The 24,920-nt window shown below is 46.9% G+C and overlaps 1 pseudogene; it reads right to left on the bottom strand.

The window, feature by feature from the left end:
- LOC139599008 (F-BAR domain only protein 2-like) overlaps positions 1-24,920 on the bottom strand; it is a 257,111-nt pseudogene that overhangs the window by 13,227 nt on the left and 218,964 nt on the right.

Here is a 24,920-nt window from a genome sequence, read left to right as displayed (position 1 = left end):
CTCTACTCCACTCTTGTGAGACCCCATCTGAGAACTGCATATAGTTCTGTGGCCCCCAACACAAGAAAGATGTGGACCTGTTGGAGCGAGCCCAGAGGAGGCCATGAAGATGCTCTGAGGGCTGGAGCACCTTTGCTATGAAGACAGGCTGAGAGCTGGGGCTGTTCAGCCTGGAGAAGAGAAGGCTTTGGAGAGACCTTATAGCACCTTCCAGTACCTGAAGGGGTTCCAAGAGAGCTGGAGAGAAACATTTTGCTTGATCATGTAGTGATAGGAGAAGGGGGAATGGTCTTAAGCTGAAGGAGGGTACGTTTAGGTTAGATATTAAGAAGAAATTCTTTACTTTAAGGGTGGTGAGGCACTGGAACTGGTTGCCCAGAGAGGTTGTGGACTCCCCATCCCTGGAGGTGTTAAAGGCCAGACTGGATGGGGCTCTGAATAACCTGGTCTAGTGGAAGATGTCCCTGCCCATGGCATGGGAGATAAAACTAGATGATCAGTTTTTTCAAATATCTTAATGTCAAAAGAGTGCAGAAATAATATCGCCTTGTTACAGGATGATGATGGTCACCTCACAAACAGGGGCATGGACAAGGCAGAGGTGTTTAACACTTAAGACACTGATGATGGACCAAGGCAGTCTCAGTACCCTGAGCTGAAGGACCATGACTGCAAGAATTATCATCTCCCAGTCGACCCTGAACTTGTGTGGGATCTGCTGCTCCATCTGGATCCCTACAAATCTATGGGGCCTGATGGGATTCATTTGAGAATCCTCAAAGAGCTGGCTGATGTCATTGCAAAGCCTCTCTTGGTGATTTTTGAGTGCTCTTGGGAATCTGGAGAGGTCCCATCTGACTGGAGGCTAGATAACATTGTCCCAATTTTCAAGAAGGGCAAGAAGGAGGACCCCAGAAACTACAGGCCTGTCACTCTCACTTCAGTACCTGGTAAAATCATGGAAAAGATTCTTCTGGGAGGTATTGTAAAACAGTGGGAGACCAATGAAGTCATTGGTCGCAACCAGCACGGCTTCATGAGGGGAAAGTCCTGCTTGTCAAACCTGATTTCCTTCTATGGCAAAGTAACTGACCTAGTTGATCCAGGAAAGTCAGTAGATAAAATCTTTTTGCACTTCAAGCAAAGCTTTTGATGCCGTCTCTCACAGGATCATTCTGCACAAAATGTCCAGCACACATCTGGATAACCATGTTATGTGATGGGTGAGCAACTGGCTCATGGGTCAGGCACAAAGGGTTTTAGTAAATGAAGTAACATCAGTCTGGTGACTGGTCACTAGTGAGGTTCCACAGGGCTCTGTCCTCAGCCCAGTTCTCTTTAGCATCTTCATTAACAACCAGGACACAGGACTCGAAGGAATACTAAGTAAATTTGCCAACAACACTAAATTGGGAGGACCTGTCAACTCCCTTGAAGGCAGAGAGACCTTGACAAATTAGAGAGATGGGCAATCACCAACTGTATGAAGTTTAACAAGGGCAAATGCTGGATTCTGCACATGGAACGGGGCAACCCTGGTTGTGTGTATACACTTGGGAATGAAATGCAGGAGAGCAGCACCACAGAAAGGGACCTGAGGGTCCTGCTCTATGGCAAGTTGAATGAGTCAGCAGTGTCCTGGCAGCCAGGAGGGCCAACCGTGTCTTGAGGTGCATCAAGCACAGCATTGACAGCCAGTCAAGGGAGGGCATTGTCCCATTCTGCTCTGCACTGGTGTGGCCTCACCTTGAGACCTGTGTGCAGTTTTGGGTGTCACAATATAAGAAAGACATTAAGCTATAAGAGAGTCCAAAGGAGGGCCATGAAGATGGTGAAGGGCCTAGAGGGGAAGCCATAAGAGGAGTGGCTGAGGTCACTTGGTCTGTTCAGACTGGAGGAGACTGAGGGGAGACATAGTGGTCTTCAATATCCTCATGAGGGGAAGTGGAGGGACAGCGCCAGGACAGGACCTGAGGGAATGGCCTCAAATTGTGTTAGGGGAGGTTTAAGTTGGATATTAGAAAAGGGTTCTTCACCCAGAGGATAGTTGGGCACTGGAACAGGCTCCCCAGGGAAGTGGCCACAGCACCAAACCTGACAGAGTTTGAGAAGTGTTTGGATGATGCTCTCAGGCACATGGTGTGATTCTTGAGGTGGTCCTGTCCAAGGCCAGGAGTTGGACTCAAGTTATCCTGATGGGTCCCTTCCAACTCAGCATATTCTATGATTCTAAAATCAATTTCAAATGAGGGTGATGTGGCACAATGACAATATATTATCACTTTCAACTTGGAAGTCAGAAGAAAGAAGAAAAATGTTTAGCTGGTTAAGCATACAGTAGTATGGGGGGTTATTTTTCAGGCTTTGAAAACACAGAAGAACTATGCTTAAGCAAAGCCTAAGTAGTATATCAAGCAGTATGACAGAGGGAATGAGGTACTTTTAAGCTGTCCAAATTTACATGCAGCACCTACCTGACTGTAGTAGAAACCCTTCTTATTTTTGTTTTTCTTACTAAATGCATTTTTGTAAAGCAGAGATATATGAACACTTAGTCAGATGCAGGCAAATAGAAAGTGATAAGTCACTGATGTCAGTTATATCAGGGGAAAACCCCTGTGAATCCACCTTCTAATGTATATATATTTTTCCCCAAAATATTAAAAGTACAAACAGTGAATTCTTTTATTGTAACTTATTACATTCAAAATAATTTACTATTTAACTAACTTTGTGGGATCTGCTCCTTTAAAGTAGGCATTAACAGATTCAGTAAGGGCTGCTGCAACAGGCATGATGTCCTGGTTTCCAAGTCTGACAGGGCTGGGACCACGTAAAACACCTAGAATACATACAGTGTATAGGTTTAATTTTCAAAAAGCTTAGCAACAGATTTCAGAATGGTTGACTACACCTGTCATTTTTATGAGAGGTTACTACCATCATGGTCACAGCAGAGTCTGAAATATTACTTGAAAAACATGTTGAAAAATATAAATGTAATACAGTACAATCACACCATCAAAACACTGCTTAGCAGCATAGAAAAACAAAACTATCAATATGACATTTTGTAAATGGACAGACACAAGGAAATACAGATGAGACAAAGGAACACTGCATTAAAACGGCTACTGATGAAACTGAAGTCAACAGATCCAAAGAAAATTAGATGTTAACTACAATACTTTAAAAAAAGTCCCTACTGTATGCTTATAGTATGGAAAAATGAATGATAAAATAGTCACAGAAATACAAAGAATTCAGTCGGAGTATGTATGAACATAAATGCACATACATTAATATTACCCCACATAAGTGAACTGTTGAACATTCTTTTAACTATTTCAGACAACAAAGATTGCAATTTCAAAATAGAAATTGTTGGAGAAATATTTTGCTAATTTTCTAATGTTTACCTAGTAAAGATTCTGGGAGTACCTTGGAGGTACCTGGAAATATGTATCAGTTTACAAGAAAAATAATTACCAGGCCAGTGTCAGCCTTCACGCGTCTGTGCCTGCACAACAAAGTTACAATGCATAACTATAAAAAGTAACTCAGACCTCAGCTAAAGCTTTTTGAAATTACTGAAATGTCAAATGCAAATTGACAAAAGCATTTGTTATGGGATTTTACTTTTCAGTAGTGTTTTATATGTGTACTGACACTAAGATAGAGCACTTGAAGTTCTATCTTTTTATTAGTGCAATAGCGTAGTAGAAAGCATCTTACTAAATTTTTTTTGTACCACTGGTGAAACAGCCTGTATCAGATGCTTGCTGCAAGTTCTCAGGACAGGATGTCAAAGAGCTGTGCCAAGGTGGACTCGTGGTATTTTAGGCTGCAGTCAAGCTCACAGGTCCAGTTCTGAGACCTTTGGCAGCACCAGCAAATCTGGCTTTGATGCCCTGCCACCTTCCTCAGCCCCAACCACTGTTAATAGCCCTTCAGCTGTGCTGACACAACAGCTAATGACACAAACGTGCAAACAGTTGCATTGCCACACTCAAAGAAGTTGCCAAAGTGCAAAATAAAAGACAGCATCATTGGCCACAAAAAGAGCAAATAAAAGTCTGATTAAATTGTTTTAGTTCAGTTTAGGAACAATGATTCAGGAAATTTTTGTCTTGGCTACACTGCTGCCATAAAAATGAAATGTATTTTAAAATATTTTCTTTATTATCTGTATCTTCAAAGCCTTGTATTATTTAGAAATACAGAAATGGTTTTATCTCCTTGTCTTATGAGAATGAAGATTGTCAAAGTAAAAATATATTTATTTTTCTTCCAAGAATGTAGTAATGAAAAACTGAAGAATCAAGAGAGACTAATTTTCAGCTTGTTGGTGGGGGAGGGGGGAATAGATGGAAAATTGTGTTGTATAAAAGTGTCTATATCAAGTTTTGGTGACTTCAGCAACATATAACTTATGTACTTGAGCTTTCAAGCTACTTGTATTTGCCAGAAATCAGAAATAGCTGAAGAGATTTGTTTCAAAATAAATACCATATTATTAACTGTAGTGCATAAAAATGTTTTGTTAACATGGAAATCTGCTTCTAGTACAATACCTGGTGGTGTCTCACAAAGCTTTTCAATTGTAGGAAGCGTTCCAATCAAAAGATCATCCTCTATTACATGTAAATGAAACAAAACATGGCAAGAAAACAAAGTATTTAAAGAAAAAATAGATGTTATAGGTGTTAAACAATTTAATAAATAAAAAAACCCATTGCAAATGAAAACAAGGCTAAAGCATAAAAGAAATTCAATTATGCATGCCTACAAGCTCATTTGAAACAAGATAATTATAGTTAACTCTCAATTATTCAGAACAAATGGGGTAAGAGAAACACTGAATTGTGTAAAAGCCAAAAGAATACAGACAGTAGTGCAGAGTATGTCCTCATGCCATCTGCACTGCCCTTTCCAGGTCTCCATGACTATTTAATTCATACAATCAATGCAGGTGAAACTGGCTTTGTTTATTTTTGCTAGGCCAGGTTAATAACCATGTCAAACCCTGGTGTCAGTGCACACTTCCTTACCTCCTCCCTCACCTCACAATTTCCCTCTGTCACTGTCTCCAGTAGCACACATACAGCTGGGGCTATTGATGCTGCTGCCACCAATTTCTAGTTCCTTGGCACCAGTGCAGAGGCCTGTGGAAGTGAGCCTGGATGGACTCTGGCAACCAAAATATCAGTTATCTTTCTATGATGCTTCTCAACATTTGAGAAACTGGTGGACACTGAACTGTGCCAGCACTGCAACAGCTAAGGCTACATAGACCTTAGTGTCTTTGGTCCTGAACAGGGTGGAAACAGCTGCATTGCTTTCAATGCAGAACTCCTAATAGAAGCTGTGCAGATACTCTTCTGAGGTTGTTCTGGTTTAGGGCAAATTTGGGAGAAAACCTCCAAAAGGGGGCCCCTCCAGAAAGCAAACCCAAACAGCCCCTCCCCCCAACTGGTTCGGGAAGGATTCCTCAGAAAGAAGTAGAAAGAACCTGTTTATTTAACAAGAAAAACACCCCCCAGCACACAAAATGAACAATACCAGATGACAACACTCTTTCACCGCTCTGAAAAAGATGACAAATTCAGAAAGTCTCTATTGGGAGTGGTCGCTCTGTTATCAGTCCTTCCGGCGCTGGGGGTAACTGCTGCAGGCCACAAGGTGCAAACTCTCGGTGTTTCCCAGGTCCCAGACTGGAGCAGGTTCGAGTAGTTCCAAAAAAGGGAAAGGAAAAACAATCCAGGGAAAAATTTGGACTGCTTAGCTAAACTAACTAATGAGGAGAAGCAAAAAGCAAGAGCAAGAGCAAAGCAGGAGCAAAGCAGAAGCAAGAGCAAAGCGAAAAGCCAAGCAAAAAGCAAAAGCCGCACTATGTACTGCCCCGTCTCTGTGTCCCACCAGCTGTGGGGGAGCAGGCTGATAACAAAGCCAAAAAAAAACATTTGCTCTTCAGAGCCAGTTGTGAAGGCACAGAACATAATATCCAGCATAAGCAGAACACACGAATGGGGATACAAGTATCATAACGTCACCCTAGGACAGAGGTGCTGAGCCTGAGTGAGGAATCCTTGGCATCAGTAATATTGAGAAATACCTGAGTGTCGGAACCCAGGAAATTTTTCTGGCTGCCCTGGAGGACTTGAGACCCTGACAGGGGGCTCTGAGACCTTAGAACAGAGTTAAAAACACCCGTGCCTTCGATTTTAGCCCTCGGAACAATTACCAACCTTATATGAGGATTCACAAGCCATGAAAGTTTAAGTAGAATGATAGTTTATCACAGGGTGAAATGTAGAATTTTGGGGTTTTTAGAATGGGGGTTCAGGAGGCAAGATGGAGGAATCTGGGCGTGTCCAGTCTTTCTCCTTCTCCTTCTTGGCCTCCATCTTCTGCTGTGATGGTGGCACTTTTGGATTGGTTTAGGGCAGAGACAAACTGTCTAACAGAGGTGATAGGTATTGGAAAATTTTTGTAAATAATCTACACATAGTTTTTAGTATAAAAGATAACACCACCTCTGAAGGCGGTCAGTGTGCCTCAACCTGTCCTGCCAGATAGACCTCGGCGGGTCGGAGAAAGAATGTTATAGATGAGAAATAATAAACAACCTTGAGAACAAGAACAGAAGAATCCTGATTCCTTCTTCGGCTGCCGGGCTGGGAAAAGAGACTCTCTAACACATCTCGGGGTCATCATGACCACAGAGATCCCCGAGATTTTGGCGTTCCCTGGGTAGGCACGAGGGGGCTCGGGCTCCAGAAGACTCATGTCCAAACCACTGAACAGAATCCCAGCCCAAGAAAAGGCACATCAACAGAGAGGAATTCCCGAACAGACACCCCGACCTCTGCCGGGACAAATAGCTTCAAACTCGACCCGGAAAGGAGGAAACCTGGAAGGCGCCTGGGAGTTCCCCACCTGTGAGCTGCTGGCCAGTGAACAGGACAACATCCGGATTGACTTTGCAGACAACCCAGCTTTTGGTAAGACAGGTCAAAATTGAGAACATGGGGGCAACATACTCCCAGGAGCAACTTAGCATTTTGTCAGCCCTACGGAGTGTGACGGCCACTTATCCAGTGGAAATCCCTGAAAAAGAACTCAGAGACCCCATGCAATGGGTTTGCTGTAATTGCCCACATTCAGAATCCCGTCTGTTGTTTGAGCCTGGGTTTTGGCAAGACACCAACAGACACCTTTATCATTTGGCAACGAAAAAAGGTAAAACGGCCATGAAGCTTTTATCCCCAGCAAGGGTAATGCTAGAGGCAATTTCGCGAAATTCCACGGGAGCTATCAGCAAGCAGCAAGTATCCCCCCAAGGGTGGGGGGAGGGGAGTCATCTTGCCAGCAGCAAGCGTCAGTTGCCCTTACCAATCAGGGAGGGGCAGAAACAGTTCCTACCAAACAGGTGTGGGAGGAATTGGCATCATCTCCAGAGTCCCCAGTGTCCCCAGTGTCTCCTGAGGCTCCTGGATCCCCAGAATCACCCCCACCGGTCCCGGGAAAGCTTAAGCTAGAGATTTTCCCAAGCGAGTTGGAGGACTTGGATTTTGCCTTCTTTGAGGCGTGTTTTCCTGATTCGCAGAAACCAGTGCAGACCCTCACTGCGGACGCAGCAGTGGAACTGTGGGGGAGGGGGGGCAGAGAAAATCATGGAACCCGGGGGAGAGCCGCTTCTCGGCAACTGGCAAACCCATGCCATGGCAGTGCCGGCCGGCCAGCAGCCCAGGGCGGACGCAGAGGCAGCCATGGTGTTATAAGTAAAAAGTCTGCCAATTCTTTAAAAAAAGTTTGCAGAGTGAACAAGTTAAACCAGTTGCTGCCAAGGTGGAGTTCTACCTGTTTGTTATTGTAATCACCGGTCGTTTTAGTTAATTGCTCCTTTTGTATCAGTATGGCCCTGCCTAAAGCTAAGTTGATAGCCCTTCTCCCCGGACAGTGAGAGGAGGGGACATGGGGGGGGGGGGGGGGGGGGGCATCAGAGGGCATGCAAAATAATCTCGAGACCAGCATGCCATGGGAAGCCACCCCACCAAACTTACCGAAAAGACCCGAAAACCAACGAGCCAACACAGAAGTAAGAGATCAGAGTGATGTCTGGACGTGAGGAACAAAGTACCGAGCCTGCAGAGATGCTGAGAACCTTTGTTGCCCCTCACCCTGAGTAAAGACCTCAGCTGGAACCAAGACCCCAAGACTGTAAAACGCGAAAGTTGTAACACAGGGTATACATCCACTGCTCTTATGAGCACAGGACCCCCAGCTCTGCCCCCTAGTGGACAAAGCTGCACATTCCCCCACCTCCGAGTCACCCTTGGAGAGATGACGGAGAGACCGTGGACCTGTTGAGACCTCCAACCTTGAGCTGATCACTTTTAATAAAGGCATAAAAAGGAGAAAAAGTCTCCTGCCCTTTTTATTTCAATGGGGGTTGCAGAGGCAGGCGGGGGGCCACAGAGGCAGTGGGGGGGAGTCACAGACATGGCAATAGCACGCGCGGCAATGGCGGTGGCGGTGCACGCGATCGCAGCAGCGGGCAGTCAGCAGCCATCCAGGGCATGCTCGGCCACGGTGGGGGCAGGGCCGAGCGGGACCGGGTAGGGCTGAGCAGGAGAGGGATGAGCAGTGCCAGCAGCAGCGGCAGCGGGCCCATGCATGGTGCCGGCAGTGGAACGCGGCGGACGCGTGCTGATGACATGAAACCTGGAAGTCAGACTGGGGGCTTTTTTTCCAGTTTCACAGACGCAGCAGGTGTTGGTGGGGTGGGATACACAGCTGCCGAGTGCGGGTGTTGGCGTGGAGCCAGCAGGGGCGAGCCCCGGTGGGGATCAGAGCAGGGCGGAGACACCAGACCCAGAACGGGATCGGGGCAGCGTGGGGGGCGGTTGCGGGCAGGAGGAAGGCATGTCCTAGGGCGCAGCTGCTCCAGAGCAGGCTGAGAGGGGGGCGTGGCCAGGGCGGAGACCTTCCCACTCCCATGGTCACGCAGGCAGAGACGGGGCATGGTCAGAGTGGAGATGTTTCTCCAGGCACCACCACATCACAGTTCCCATGGCAACAACAGCACAGCCAGCCCCAACAGCTAGCACAGCAAGTGCACAGCCAGTTCCAGCAACCAGCACAGCAATCAGCACAGCCCCAGCCCCAGTCAAAATCTCAAATTGGAAATTTCTCACAAATACAGCAGATGTTATGTGAGGCACTCAAAAACCTGCCAGAGCTGCAAACAAAAAATTTTAGTGAAAGCGTGCAGCCATCACAGCCGGTTGTAAAGCTGACCCCAGCTGGTTGGGCAACAGCGCCACCTAGTGGCGGGACTGTAACACTGCAACACTTCTTTCCAGTTTCATATAAAAGAAAAGCTAGTTCAAAAGGAATGGTTCCAGCACAGCGAGCAGAGCATCTGTCAGCTCCTGAACACCATGGGGCTCAGGACATTCCTGCTGAAGTGCAGCAACAAGATGATACAGTACGTACTTCTGCTTCAGAGGGTGTCCCAGCCTGGGTGATTCCAACTGATGCTGGCTCATCCAGTCAGGAACAGTCAATCTTGATACCAAAGGGCATTGTTAAATTTCTTTTACAGTATATGGGCACAACCCTGGAATCCCGTCCAGAGTTGTTGGCTCAGCCTCCACAGGTTTTTCAGTCAATGCAAGGCAGTCGTGCTTTTTCCTCATAAGCAAGTGTTCCTCTTTCATTTATGACTATTGAGTCTTCATCCTTACAGAGTTCACAAGCAGCTCAGGAATCTCAAATCCTTGTTCCTCAGCCAGGACCAAGGGCAACTCCAGGAATGTCAACATTCCCTGGAAATGAAGTAGGCACAGCTCAGCAGGGGATACAGATGCTATTGATGCCAGTGAGTCCCAAAATGGGGGAGACTGCAGCATGGCAGCAGCCACAACAGTTGGCTCCACTCTACAGGCAAGTGCCCAAGGAGACACAGGTACCCACAGCACAGACACCTCCAATGATAGATTGGGCAGATATTAAGATGAAACTAGCGAAAGAAAGAAATTACCCTATGATTGGCACAGGACACATTGCAATGCCTGTGAATTATGATGCACAGGGCCAGAATCTGAAATGGGAGTGATTAGATCATGAAGTAGTCAAAGATCTAATCAAGGCCATCAGAGATAATGGACTGGGATCTTCATATTTTAAACAGCTTTCAAAAGGCACTTTCAATATATATGACTTAGCACCATATGATCTCAGGTCTCTTGTGTCAATGATTCTCACAGACACACAAGCCCTCGTGTGGGACACAAGATGGAGGAGAGCTCTTGGTGAGCTGAAAGCCAGATATCAAGGCAGACCCAATGCAGCTCTCACCATGGCACAGCTAGCAGGTGATCCTCCTGAGGACAACCCAGCACAACAAGCACAAAGACTTCCACGAGAGGTGTTGAATGACATCAAGGAAGCAGTGAGGAAGGCAATTTTGCAAGTTGCACCAGCAGGAACTCAAGACACCATGTACACAGACATCAGGCAAGGCGCTTCAGAATCTTTCTCTTCATTCACAGATCGTATCATGCAGAGGACAGACAAGTGGCTGAAGAGGCAGTCAAACCACATCTACATAAAAGCTTTGCATTTGCCAATGCTAACCAGGAATGCAAACAAGTCATCAGTGCAATCCCAGGCCAACCTTCTCTGGCAGAGATGGTGGAAGCATGCAGCAAGGTGGGAACACCTCAACATGTTGCATCCATCGTGGAGGAAGGGTTGGAGGAACGGATGGAGAGAATGTTCAAAGCACAAAGTGAAAACTTTGAAAGGGTTTTTGCAAACTTTCAAAAGAGCAACAATTCTGGAAGACAATGCTACAAGTGCGGAGCTTCATGATTTGGTTGAATAAAGCTTTATACGAGTTGAATTTTCTAAATGGCTCTTTACAATATATCTGTCATTTCTTGTTTTTATTACTCTTCTACTGTGTATTACTGAATTCCAATTCATTTTCATGAGAAAAGTGAGAAAGCACCAGACCTTTGCCCAAGATGCAGAAAAAAGGGAAATCAATGCAAATCAAGGTTATTCCAAATATGATGTCGATGGAAATCCTCTATTGTGAAAAATGCCTCCCAGGGAGGGAAACTACCATATAAAGATAAAAGTATTAGTAATGATTCAATTATCCAAAATGTGTCTGAAGACAGAGCATTTGGGGAACATCAATTAGATCCTATCTGTGGGGTCATCAGCTGATTCTCCAATGGTTCTGAGTTTTAGGGATTGTTGGTATTGAGTTTGTAACCTTTGTTATTTTTGGTTTTTATAAGTAATAATGATAAATAATGATGGTTGTTAATGTTATATGACTATTTTAAAAAGGTTGTCTTAACCCCTTCAAACACTTCCTGTTGATAAGTTGATTATATAATGAGAATTCTCCGATTTTTGTGATAAGAATTATTATCAAGATATTGTAGTATTTATAGCCAGCTTTCATGTGTTTCACTATCTCTTTGTGTGATCATCTATAAGACACATGCCGCTTCAGGATCTTGTTTTTTTTATTTCTTAACTACTCATATGTTTTTGGGTTTCTTTTAAATCCAGATTGCCAGTTTTGTGGTTTTCTTCAGTTATTATTACAGAGGTACTCCAGCAGAGAGTTCAAGAAGTTTGCGGTGTTTGAAGAATCTCTATCCTGACAGAAATTTTGGAGGGATTCAATTATTTGATGGTTTGATTGGTTTTTAACCCTAAGGTTTCTTATTCATAATTGTTATTTTTAAGAGTCTTGTTTTAAAATGCGTTAAGTGATATCCATCAATTAGAGTTTGGGCTCTGGCCAATCTCTAGCTCTACTTGAATGAAGTGAGTGACAATCAGCCCAGATGTTTTCTGCATCAAAAAGTATTCAAGTCCTTTTGACTTGGCAATTTGACCATATATGACAGCTAAACCTATTTTCAGGGGGAGTTTGGAGAAACATGAATCTGGACATGAATTCTCCAATTCTCTGTTGTTTTAAGGTTTATCAGCTGTCGCAGACTCTGGGATGACAGTTCAGTGTTGTAATGCTTGGTAACTGTATGATTTTGTATGTGTTATTGATTATATGTATTATTTGATTGATTCCTAATTACTGTTATCTTACATTTCTCTATGCAATATACATAGAGTTTGAAACAGAACTGATCAATGTTTTATTTTCACATCAGGACCCATTCTTCACCTCTGGGATTTTGAGAAAATCCTCCAGTCCCTATGGGGATGTGGATTTGTTTGTGTTTTAACAGGTACAAAGTCTAGGTAGATTTCAGTGAAGAATGTGAAACTCTATCAAGTGCAAAAAAACGCTGACCACTCCACAAGCAGAGAAGAAGACACACAGACATGGACTGCACAGAGATTCCAACCCTTGTGCTTCGCCCACAGAAGATTGTGAACTTTGGGTTTCTTCATGGGTGTGGGAATCAGTGATGTTGTAGAACTTTTGTTAAATGATAGCTTTTTATATTTTAGTAGAGCTTGTAATTCTTCTGCTCCTTTTGCCATGCCTTTTTCAATGCATGCGGCAGGCCATGAACAGGGCATCAAAAGAAGTGTTCTTGGTGCAAACAGGAGGGGGAGACCTGAGCATTAATGCAAGAGTCTAAGTTTACTTGGGACTAAAGTGGTAATAGTGTTCAGGAATTAAATACTTCAAATCTACTACAGAAACAAGTTAAAATGTCCCCCCACAACTAATCCCCCTCTCCTGTCCCACAAGTTTCCTTGTATTTCTTCTGAAATTAGTGGCAGCACAGGAAGACTGATTTGCTTTTCATATTCATCTTTATTGTTTGGTTGGTTGTTTTGCTTTCAGTAAACACCTCTGTTTAGCTTATAATACTTCACTAACTTGAAGAAAAAGATGCATTAGTTTCATTTCTTTGGAAACTGCAATTACAGGATAACAAAGTAAAAATAACATTAAAATAACTCAGTTTTGGAACATTAATATTAATTCAAATTTATCAGTATCCCAAAATATTTCTGTACATGTACAATGACATCTTTTGAACAAATACATAACATTGTGTTTGATGAAAAGACAGCACACCAAATACAAATTCATGAAATATTTTAATTTTGAAAAATATTTCACTAGAGAACATACCATAATTGGATCATGGTCCAATCTAGCCAAATCCACTGTCTTGTCTCTCATGTCATTTAGAAGCAGGTATTGCAAAGAATGCTTGAAGTACCTAGACTGAATTCACATATGGAACAGATAACTCCAAGGAATGGTGTTTTTAACAGGTGGAACTCAGTGGCAGAATGTTACCATTTCTAAAGTGAATTAAAATGGTTAACTCACTGTCGCGACCCGTCCTAGTGGATGGGTAATGCGGTGGTTCGTAGGAGTGATTTCAAAGTGCAAAAGAACCAATGAAGGCACAGGAGATTTGCAGTAACAATCAACCAATGCAGTTTTATTGAAATAACCACAACAGAAATGCGTTGGTGAGGGGGAACCAGGGAAAAAGGAGAAGATAAGGAAAAGAGGGAGGAGAAGAGTGGAAATGGGTATAGCTACCAAACGTGATGCTGCTTTTATCCTTCGAGGTCCAGCCATCGAAGCTTACCAGGCCACGTCTGGGGAGATCTCGAAAGGCACGGCTGATCTGGACCCCAGTTATACTACCTTTCGTTGGGGGAAGGGGGAATGAGTTTCTCAGCCAAAACAAAGGTCTTCAGGGGGAAAGAATAGGGGTACACAAACTCAAGCCAGGCAACAAGCAAGGACTATTGTTTTCATGGCCCAGTGCTCGCACCTGTGCTTGCTCTGGGCAGCTTTTCCTCCCCCCCAATGCACACCTCCCCCGAGTTGGGGGGTTCAGTCCCAGTCTCTGGAAGAAGGTGAGAGGGGGGTTTCTTGCACAGGGGTTTCTTGTCTCTGTTCCTTGATGAAGAGGCCTACATCTCTGCTTGTCTGTCACGATGGTTGAGGACGGGCGAGAGGGGTCTTCTCTTGGAAGAGGAACCACCCCAAAGCTCAAACCAGCCAGTCCAGGAGGTGGGGAGAAATTCCAGGTCCATTGTTCAGGAAAGGGCAGGGTGCCCCTTCAGATTCAGTGTGGCGTATAGGAAACAACACCTGTGGAAACAGTGAGCTAAGAGGCACATGATTTTTCCCCCCCACTGGCTCAACAGTTTTTAATTTTTCGGTGGTCTTTACTTCATGGCAATTGTGAGGCAAAAATGAAGGATATTTTGGACAGACTCTCACACTTACCAACTGTAGGTGTGTTTGCTGCACTGAGGGAAGTAGTAGATATTGAGGAAATGCTCTCTGCATGTGCCAAGGGAGATGCAGGTGGTGGACTTGAGTTAGAGGTCAATGGAGGGCTGAATGGCCTAGGCTTAACACGAGAGATCACAAGGGTATTACAGAGACAGAAACTGATTTTAAAAAGATGAAAAAAGACTGTAAATAGCCTTTCATTTCTTTCCCCAATCAATTTTACAGTGTTTCTCAACATCTTTCTTTTAATGCTTTATCTATCCTAGTGTCCTAGGGTGACGTTATGATGCTTGTATCCCCATTCATGTGTTCTGTTTATGCTGGATATTATGTTCTGTGCCTTCAAGACTGGCTCTGAAGAGTGAAAGTTTTGTTTGGGTTTCTTATCAGCCGCTCCCCTATGGCTGGCGGTGAGACAGAGTAGAAATTCTCCAGAGTAGAAATCCATTTTGATTTAGGTGAAATGTACATCTTTGAGTTAAGTCTGTAGTTTGAAGCCTGTAGTCTGTAGCCTGACTGCAAAGCCTAGGCTCAGGGATTCAATGAAGGACAGAGATAAGGAGGGGAGACAGAGGGTGATAAAGAGAGACAGAAAGACTGCTGTGAAAGCAGGTCAACCTGACCTAGGAATTCTTTCTGATAAAGAAGAACTAGTGGCAAATGTCACGCAAAATTCATAAAAATGACTATGTATGAACCTATTGTGAAACTGTATGCATATGTATTTGAGAGGGGGATAAAAAGGGACCTGAAGTTCCCAGAGGTGTGCATGTCTTTTAAGGAGAGTAATCTCCGCATCCGTCCGGCTCTGTAATAATAAACATACCGGCTTTACAACTTTCACAAAGTTGTGGAGTTTTTGGCTATCTCCGCAAAACATTCTGGCGATGCCAGCCAGGAGGAACCGTCTCTGTCCCCGCAGAGACAGAGGAGAACAGACGGACTCCTAGGCAAGCCCCGGGATTTCCCTTGAGGGGCTCCGCTCGTCTCGGCTTGCCTCCTGCGGAGACAGACAAGGACCTGCTGGCCTGCGGAAGATACGGTATGTATTGAGGGACCCCCGGGGGAAAAGAGAGATAGGACTGCTGACTAAGTCACTCAGAGACGTCTGAGTGCTCAGCCTGTGGTTGCAGCCGATCGAGAGGCTAAACCAGGGACGGGGGTTCACTGTCTGATAGAGCAGCCGCTAGCAACCCTGGGGGTGGGTTGAGTGAACCTCTGTGTGTGTGTGTGTGTGTGTGGTGTCCGGACACTCTATCACTGTATGGTTAATGCATTGTGTTTGTAATCATGCAAGTGCATGGTGTATAAAAGAGAGTATATCTACAGCGCGGGGGGGTTTCTACCCGTGACTGGAGGGGCCGAGTGAGGCCTGAGGCACCAGCTGGGGCAGGCTGTGGGGGCAGGGAGCGCCCGGCAGAGAAGTAGAGCAAGTAGTGGAGAAGCATGGGTGAGGACGTTCATTGAGTAAAGGTGGTGAATTGTGGTGTAGACTGTGCACCCTTTTACCGTGGCTAGATGAACCCAAGGGGTTCCTCTGCCCCAGTGGTTTGGACTCGACCCCTGGGAGTTTGTGAATCCTGTGAATTATTGGATAGATAGAGGAGACAAACGAGTTCATTTAGAGGGGCTTTACCGGACTTCAGCTGGTACTATAGTAAGTCTGGACTGGGAACAACCTGCTGTAGAGGATTTAGAGTTCCCTGTAATAAACTGAATAGCCTGCCTCTGCGGACAATTCCTGAGAGCCTTTGGTGCATCAAGAGGCTGGCACGCTGCGTGGGTATTATTGCAGTGCAGAGTTTGTGAGAGACGCTGGTATTGCTGTTCTAATAAGCGTCAGGGCACATGCCCCGAGTGTAAATTAAAGTTTCCTGATCAAGCTGATTCAGAACCTAAGATCTTAAAGCTTGTGTGTGGGAAATCCCATCTGATACCTGCCACCTGGAGCTGTGTGTGGGAGGAAGAATGGGAAACTACTGTGAAGCTCTGTGAAGAGAGGTTTGGGTGGAAGCGAGATAGAGCAAGGAGAAGGAGCTAATGGGAACTAACCAGAGCAAGGAAGTTCCTCGGGCTAGCCCCTTGGGGTGCATCTTGGCCCACTGGAAGGAAGTCACCAGTAGGGGGGGCTCTGAGAATAAAAAAGATCTAATCCAATATTGCACATACTGGTGGCCATTGTACAGGTTAGAGGACGGAGCGAAGTGACCACCCACTGGAACTTTAGATTATAATCCCTTACTGCAGTTAATGTTGTTTTTAAGACAATAAGGTAAATGGGATGAGGTTTCGTAAGCTGATATGTTTTTTGTTTTAAGTAATCACCAAGAATGGCAAAGGGACTGAGGGATCAGACCGCCCTCGGATCCACTGGTCTTGGCCCTTGAAAAGGAAAACAAAGCAAAGAGAGGGCAAATCAAACGTTGTTGTTCAGCATGCAGTATAGGACAACGGTGTATGAGATCAGACAAAGTTTATCATTCTGAGGAGCAAGAATGAGATACATTTGAGTGAATGAAAGCTCCTCCTAGGAGGAGGGAGGTTGAGGATGAGGATGAAGAGGAAGGGGACTTCCCCAAAAAGGAGGAGGACTCAGGCTGGGAAGGCACATCCACTAGAATCCACCCCCACCCCGACAGTCCAGTTGCATCTAGAACTAGGAGGCAAGCAGTTACAGGCCCCTCTGCGAGAGGCAGTGGGACCAGAAGGAGGGAAATTAATGATTAAAGTGCCATTTACCACTCTTGATTTAGAGGCATGGGAAAGGATTGCTAGGAATTATTGTGTTGATCCGATACTTAATGCCAAACATCTATGATATGTCATCAAGCACACAATCCAGATTGGGCTGACATCCAGTTACTACTGGTTGCTTTCACTGAAACGGAAAAACAGCTGATCTTAAAGACAGCAGGGACTTTGGCAGAGGATTACTGCGAGAGCAAGCAGCTAGATGTAAAAGAATATTTTCTCCTCCAAGACCCAGAATGGGATCCTAATGTATCAGCAGAGGTAAAGAAATTAGCAGATTATCAAGAGTGGATAGCAACAGGGGTGGAAAGAGCTATTCCAAAACCCATAAATTGGTCTGCCTTATATTCCCTTAAGCAGGGGCCTTCTGAGACTCCATCTGAGTTTCTAGAGCGTTTAAGGGATGCTATGCGTCGTCATACATCATTGGATCCGGGGTCTGAGATAGAGATGAATCAGCTAGTTAATTCATTTTTGGGGCAGTCTGCTGGAGATATTAGACGTAAACTTCAGAAAATTCGGGGACCAGAAGGGAGAAATCTCGAAGTCTTGCTAGAGGAGGCCTGGAGGGTATTTAGTAACCGGGAAGAAGGATATAAACAAGGAATGAAAAAGTTGGTGGCAGTGGTACAGGAGGAAAGGCAAAGAAAACGCAACCAGGGACCACCCAGATAAGGACCACCTCAGCTGGGCAGAAACCAGTGTGCAATCTGCAAAAGAACTGGTCACTGGAAAGATCAATGCCCAGAACGGAGACGAGGTGACCAACAAGTGGCTGCACACGTACAAAACAACTGAGGAGGACCAGGGGATTCTACCCCAGTGGATCCACTGGTTATAACAATGAGGCTGGGGAAAGAAGGGAAAAGGGTGGAATTTTTGGTTGATACAGGGGCTACATATTCAATTTTAAATAAAGCTTTAGTACCTGTGGAAAATGATTATGTTGTAGTGCAAGGGGCGACTGGCCAGTCTGAAAGGGCATATTTTTGCAAACCTTTGAGGTATAAATTGGGAAAACAATGGGGTATTCATAAATTCTTGTACATGCCCAATTTACCAAAGGCACTTTTAGGCAGAAATTTATTGGAGCAGTTACAAGTAACCATTACATTCAAAAATGGAGAGGTTACTCTGGAGGTGAATGATCAAAAGTACATAGAGGTATTAAGTTTAACCTTAACAGCTATTGAAATCAAAGATGAAATTGATGAAGAGATACTAAGTCAAGTATTTCCCGGGGTATGGGCCTCTGATGTACCAGGGAGGGTGAAAAACGCCTCCCCTATAGTAATTAAACTCAAGGAAGGGACACAATGAGTGAGAATTAAGCAGTATCCCCTAAAGAAAGAAGACAGGGAAGGAATCAGCCCAATAATTGAAAATTTTCTGCGGTTAGGGTTACTGAAAGAATGCAAATCTGATTTCAATACTCCCATTTTACCTGTTTGGAAATCTGATGGGTCATACCGGATAGTACAGGATTTGAGGGCTGTCAATAAAGTAACAGAAGATTTGTATCCAGTGGTAGCCAATCCATATACTTTATTAACTTGTCTAACACCTAAGCTAAGCTGGTTTACCATTTTAGACCTAAAAGATGCCTTCTTTTGCCTCCCCATCCACGAAGCCAGCCAGAAAATTTTTGCATTCGAATGGGAAAGCCCTAAAAGTGGGCGCAAAGCCCAGCTCACATGGTCAAGATTGCCCCAACGCTTAAAAAATTCCCCCACTCTGTTTGGTGTTGCAGACATCTTTTCATGAAAATCCTTTCATTAGGATTTTTCCTGCTGAGAAGCTGAGAAGCTACAGCAACAAAATGTAAACAATGGTTATCTGCTGTTGTGGAATGCAACAGGTGCGTCTGTGATTGGCCCATCTTGGATGTTTACAATTAATGGCCAACCACAGCCCAGTTAGCTTGGACTCTCTGTCTGAGACACAAACCTTTGTTATTCATTCCATTCTATTCTTAGCTTAGCTAGCCTTCTGAGATGAAGCTTTCCCTTCTATTTCTTTTAGTATAGTTATAATGTAATATATATATAATAAAATAATAAATCAAGCCTTCTGAAACATGGAGTCAACATTCTCGTCTCTTCCCTCATCCAAGAACCCCTGTGAACACTGTCACAGATGGTGACCCTCGAGTGAATGAGGAAGAAATTCATCACTTGGTGAGACCCCCAGAGGAGCATTGCTACATTTGGGTAAACCCCGAGTGTGTGGCGTTGATGGTCACCTCACAAGTGACCACAGAAGTGGATTCTAGCCAAGAGCTGAAGAACTGAACATCCTGATTTGGACAGAGTTCACAGACAAGGCTGACCACAAAGAGAACCTTTTGAAAAGCCTCCGGGAAGATGTTCGGAAAGCCTAGCAGCACCAAGCAGCTGGCCAGAGCATGCTGGACACTGTCATAAGGTATTGTTAGCTTTTCCCTCTCTGATGATGCTGCCCTTTGCAGATTGTGGCTGCAAATGTGGTGGGGGCTTCCCACTGAGGCGGAGGTTCCATTCTCCCCCGCAGAGGAGAAACTTATTGCCCTCTGGCAAAAATGGGGTGAAGAGGACAGAATTCCTATGGTGGAGAGACATTTCTATGAGTTTTTTCGATGGGCAAAGTTATATGGGTTTTTTACGAATGTGCTCTATGCCCTTGATATGTTCATATGGGAATGCATGGAATCAATTTTCGAAGCCGTCTTGGACCGTGGACTGGGGTACCCCCGGATTCATCCATCATTCAGGACGCTTTTCCCGGTTTTGAAACAGAAAGCAGCGTCCTTTCAGTGGATTGCTGATTGCAGGGGGCAAGCCCCGTTCCCCCCAATTCCCACGGGAGAAGGTCCTTTAGAAGAAGACGACCTGCTGCTTCCCAGCCCCCCTGAATCGCAGCAGGAGGGTGAGATTTTGCCCGCAGCCGAAGAAGTTTTATTTCCTGCGTCTTCGGAGCCTGCTCAGACAGGGCCGCTTTTCCCCCCCCCCCTCTTTGCTCTCAGGGGAGTCTGTGTGGGCTGCACTGCCCCTGGCAGCCCTGCAGGCACCGCCCCGGCCGGCCTCCTGGACCCCGCCCTGCCCAGAGCTGTGGGCGGCACCGGTCTCCGAGGTCCTGCCTTCCGGGCCCGCGGGGCCACCTCAACCCACCCCGCAGCCTTGTCTCCGGGCATCCCCGCCCGCGGCTCTGTCGGTTTCTGCGCCTGCGCGGCCGACCTCTGAAACACTGCTTCCCGCAGCTGGGCCTGTGTTGCTATGCAACGCACACGGCGACTACAGCGACCGGGCGCCGCCCCCGCCGCCTCCCATGCAGACTCCGCCGGATTCTGCGATTGCGCCTCCGCAGCTGATCTCAGAGCCAGGAGCAGAAGATGCTGCCGACCCCGTGCCGTCCTCGCCAGCCCCTCCCGCAGGGGCAGAGCTCGCATCTGCTCTGTCACTCCCGGAGCCGAGCAACACAACGGCGGCGTTTTCCCGCGCACCCCTGCTGCCCTCACTGCCCACCCCGGAAGTTCTGACGCCTTCGGGGACTCCGTCCTCCGTGTCTGCGTCAGAGGCTGCCCTGGAACTGGCCGCATGTCCGAGCTCGGACCGTCCCGAGCCGTTTGCCCCTGCAGCAGTGGCTGCGGCGGCTGGCCTCTCCTTCCGTGGAGGAGGCGTGGCTCGGCAGCTGAGTGCGGGCACAGCCCAGCTGCCTGCTTTCAAGCTCAGCGTTCTTGGCAGGTTGGGGGGTGTTTGGTTGGGGATTGCCCCTTGGGAGTTGCAAAGCTCCCTGCCACCCCTCGCGTGCCCCAGCGGCGAGGGGGAGGTGGCTCCTGGGGGTTCTGCCTTTGGTCCCCAGCCCAGAGGGGGTGGGGGTGGTACCGGGAGGCAGATGGGAGGAACACCTTTTGCATTTGCATTGCAGAGGCAGAGGGCACAGTGGGAAGCGATCATGGCTCGCTTGCTGTGGGGAAAAAACATTCCCAGACCCGAGATGAAGATTCTCGGGACAGCTTCTATTCCCCTACTGCCGGCATGCCTCCGTAGTTCGGGGGGAAGGAAGCGTTTGGTCACTCGTGCTGCCATTGCATTGGCAGCGGGGTGCTGGTCTGTGACAACACAGAGCCTGCCTCGTGGGCCAGGCCTGGGCTGTTTGGATCGGTTCCCTGGGCCAGGGCCGCTGCCTGGCCTCCTGTTGGCCTTGGGAGTTTCGCTGCCCCCATCAGGTCCTGGGCCACCGTTTTGTGGGCCAGGTCTGGGGTTCCTGATCCTTCCAAGAGGGCCAGGGTGCCCCAGGGCCTCTCAGGCTGTCTGCTACTGCTGCTCTTTCTGAAAAAAAAAAAACAAAAAACAATTAAATTAAATGAAAAGGGTGGAAAGAGCTGGCAGCAGCTCAAAAGCATTGAAGAGCCAAAAATTAGCTTCAGCCCCAGTTGTTCAATAAAGGGCTGTGGCCAACACATTCCAGAAATTTTCGCAAATTGTTTCAAATTGTTTGATGACTGCCAATGGATTTTTGATAACTGTTGATGGATTTTTCTTTAGGAATTTGTTGTTTCAGGATTCTGCAAGCCTGTTTCAGGACCAAAAGGGACTTTTAGAGATGTCAAAGAGGAACATCTTCAGTCCATGGACTTTTCCTGAAACTCAGCTGTTTGGACTTGGAATTTCTTTGCATTGTTTTTGCATTTTCTTATATTGTAAAGTTGTTTTAGTGATATGATAGAATTTTATGTTCTACATTCCACACCAGCACTTGACTGAGGTTTGATTGGCAACAGATAACCTGTCAAGTGTTTGTTCTTTCCTCTGCATGAGCCCAGAAGAGAAAATTACAAACACTTTTCTTTTTAATTTAACTAATTTAACTAAATAAAAACAGGTGACATGTCGCAGACATCTTTTCATGAAAATCCTTTCATTAGGATTTTTCCTGCTGAGAAGCTGAGAAGCTACAGCAACAAAATGTAAACAATGGTTATCTGCTGCTGTGGAATGCAACAGGTGCATCTGTAATTGGCCCATCTTGGATGTTTACAATTAATGGCCAACCACAGCCCAGTTAGCTTGGACTCTCTGTCCGATGTTGCCTTCTTGGGAAGGCGGCAGTGACCTGGTTTCGAAGTCCAGCACAGCGATCCCCTCCTGGGATCCCTCGGGGCCAATAACAGACGCTGACACCAATGTGGTGGACGGTTAAAGGCCTTTATTGAGGGGTCTCAAGGGTATTTATGGACTAAGGGGTTTCTCTACGTCAGAAAGGGGTTTGGCTATACTTTCTAGGGTTAGTATGGAGTGGAAAGTTACTGGCATCCATAGGTTAGGGGGGCTACCTGTTTGGCTACATTCCAAGGGTGATCTTTATCTATGGGGAGAGGGGCAGAAGGATTCCTGTAATTTTCCGAACGCCTGTCCCTTACCTACCACACTTCCCCCCCCTCTTTCACAAATGAATGAGGTAGTCCTATACATAGGCACTGAAATGAGGTAGGAGGTTGAGATCTGACTAGGGAAAAGGGTCTTGGGAAACCTGAGTAAGTTTCTGCCAGGCAAGTCTCTCGTGACTGGCAGTGTTCCTTGTTGAATTCACAGTAATTGTTGCTGTCCCACGAACAGGATGCTAGCCCGTTCTAGGCGGGCCTGAACGAATGAGACTAGCTTGTTCAGCAGGCATGGCCCGAAGGTAATAGCTAAAAGCAGCATTGCCATTGGACCTATTAGGGTAGAAATTAGGGTGGTTAGCCATGGTGATTGATTGAACCAGGATTCGAACCAGCCCTGTTGGGCTTCCCTGTCTTTCTGTCTCTGAGCCAGTCTGTTTCGGAGTTCTGCCATGGAGTCTCTAACGACTCCTGTGTGGTCAGCGTAGAAACAACATTCGTCTTTCAAGGCAGCACACAGGCCTCCTTGCTGCATGAGCAGGAGATCCAGTCCTCGCCTGTTCTGCAGGACCACTTCTGAGAGCGAGGAGATTGACTTTTCTAGAAAGGAAATGGATTTCTCGATCCTCTGCAGGTCCTCATCGATGGTCATCTGCAGCTGGGACAGTCCTTGGTGTTGAGTTGCTAGGGCTGAGACACCTGTTGCCGTTCCAGCCGCCCCTAGGCCGAGCAGCATTGCGATAGTTATACCTGTTAATATTTCTCTCTTGTGGAGCCGACTGTTTTCTTCGAAAAGGTGGTACACCTCTTCGTCTGAGTGGTACAGGATCCTAGGGACGATCAGAACTTGAACACAAAAGTCGTTAGAGTTATCGAATTTGGCAAGAAACACGCAGGGACTCACTCCAGATCTCTGGCAAACTCACATCCCAGATGCGGATGGGACTACCCACTTATTATTCTTCCTGTCGGGCTCAACTACTTCGGTGCAGACGTCGCCTTTCTGCTTAGCTAGGGTTGCATTGCCAAAGCATCTGCCCTGACCTGTGACTTGACTCAGGGTAATTCTTTTGCGGGGTGTGTCCCATCTGCACTGGCGAGGGGCATCGGCTGTGGAATAGCTGAAGGGGGTATCTAAAGCGACTCCTTCGTAAAAGGGGGGTTTAACATCGTAGCAAAGCCAGCAGGACTCGGTTAGGTTAGGGTTAGATTCATTCAGGGATAGAAAGGTAGCTTCTAACATGCGAAGGATTGGGTCCGAGCCTGACCTGGCTGAGCGGCCTATTTGGAAGGCTTCCTCATCGCCAGTCGGGACGTCGGTGACCCTTGTGGGCAAGGCTTTGGGGTAGGTCATGTTTCTCCCTTTCTGTGTGCTTTTGCCTGTGGGAGCATAGGGTATGAAGATCCCCTGCCCCACTAGGGGTTGGCATAGATGGGCCGTCTCGCATCCATAGCGGGAGGGGGCTGAATCCCGCACGTCCCCTCCCTCTCAAAAAGCATACGGCTTATTTGCACTATATCAAAAGGGAGTAAATCATCATTGCTAAAAAGACCATCCACGAGAGTGGAAACCACCCCTGAGTTAATTCCTTTTTCTGAAATAGCTTTTACTATTGTCTGGATGTCTTTGGAATTAACGGGAGTATATGTTCTTTGCTGGTTCCCCTGGGGTCCTGTGATTCTCACCGGGAAGGCATGCACCGATGCTACGGGTGCCCATCCCGCGCATTCGATTTTGATTTTACCCCAATCGGTGAGTTCGTATTGGGGCTGGTTCCCGACTGTGTTAAAAGTTTTATTTGGTTTCGTCCGAAACCGCATTGATTCTGTTTTCTCTGCTTCCGAGTCGCTGCTGGACTTGGTCGGCTCCGCAGGGCGGTCTGGGGAGCTGTGGTTCTCTTCAGAGTCGGAAGTCGACTGCCAATAAACTTCCGGTTTCCCCTGCCGTTTTGTTCGGCTTCAGCCCCGCTCCTCCCCTTGGGGGCGGTGCCGCTCCCGCCCCCTGGGCTCGCCCTGCCTCCCGCAGGGAGGGATCTCTCCCATATATGGTGGCAACAGTGGGCGCGGCTCCCGAGCGAGTGCCCGCCCTCTGTCGCACCCCCACGCGTGCGTGTCTGCTGGGCTCCACGGCTCCCGGCCGGGCATGGGCTCAGCGCTGGTTTCCCGCGCATGCGTGTCCGCGGCTGGCCGCGTTTTCGGGTTCTTCCCGCCGCAGGCCGACGGGCTCCACCCCTCTTTCCGGCCACCCGTGCCGTGTTCAAATGGGTAAGGCGGCGGATCCCCTCCGCTGCCCGCCCACGCGCTTGCCTTCTCGATATTTCGGGCTTCTGTCACCAATCCCTCCCAAAAGGACCGTGCGAGTCCCTCCGCTTCTTGCTCTAAGTCGGCTGTCGGCGGGGAAGGGATAGGCGAGGGGCCCGCGGGCATTCCGGGGGGTTCCGGAGGGGGTTTGGGCCCCGGCGGGTCCCCCGAAAGGGTCAGGGGGTCCCCCGGGGGCTCCGGGGGCTCTGGGCTCGGGGAGGGATGGGATGC

Source organism: Agelaius tricolor, unplaced genomic scaffold (genome assembly GCF_023055355.1).
Source record: "Agelaius tricolor isolate 1412-34295 unplaced genomic scaffold, bAgeTri1.0.p SCAF_21, whole genome shotgun sequence".
In the NCBI taxonomy this organism is placed as follows: Eukaryota; Metazoa; Chordata; class Aves; order Passeriformes; family Icteridae; genus Agelaius; species Agelaius tricolor.
The sequence above is the reverse complement of the archived record's forward strand: the minus strand, read 5'-3'. Positions and strand labels throughout refer to the sequence as shown.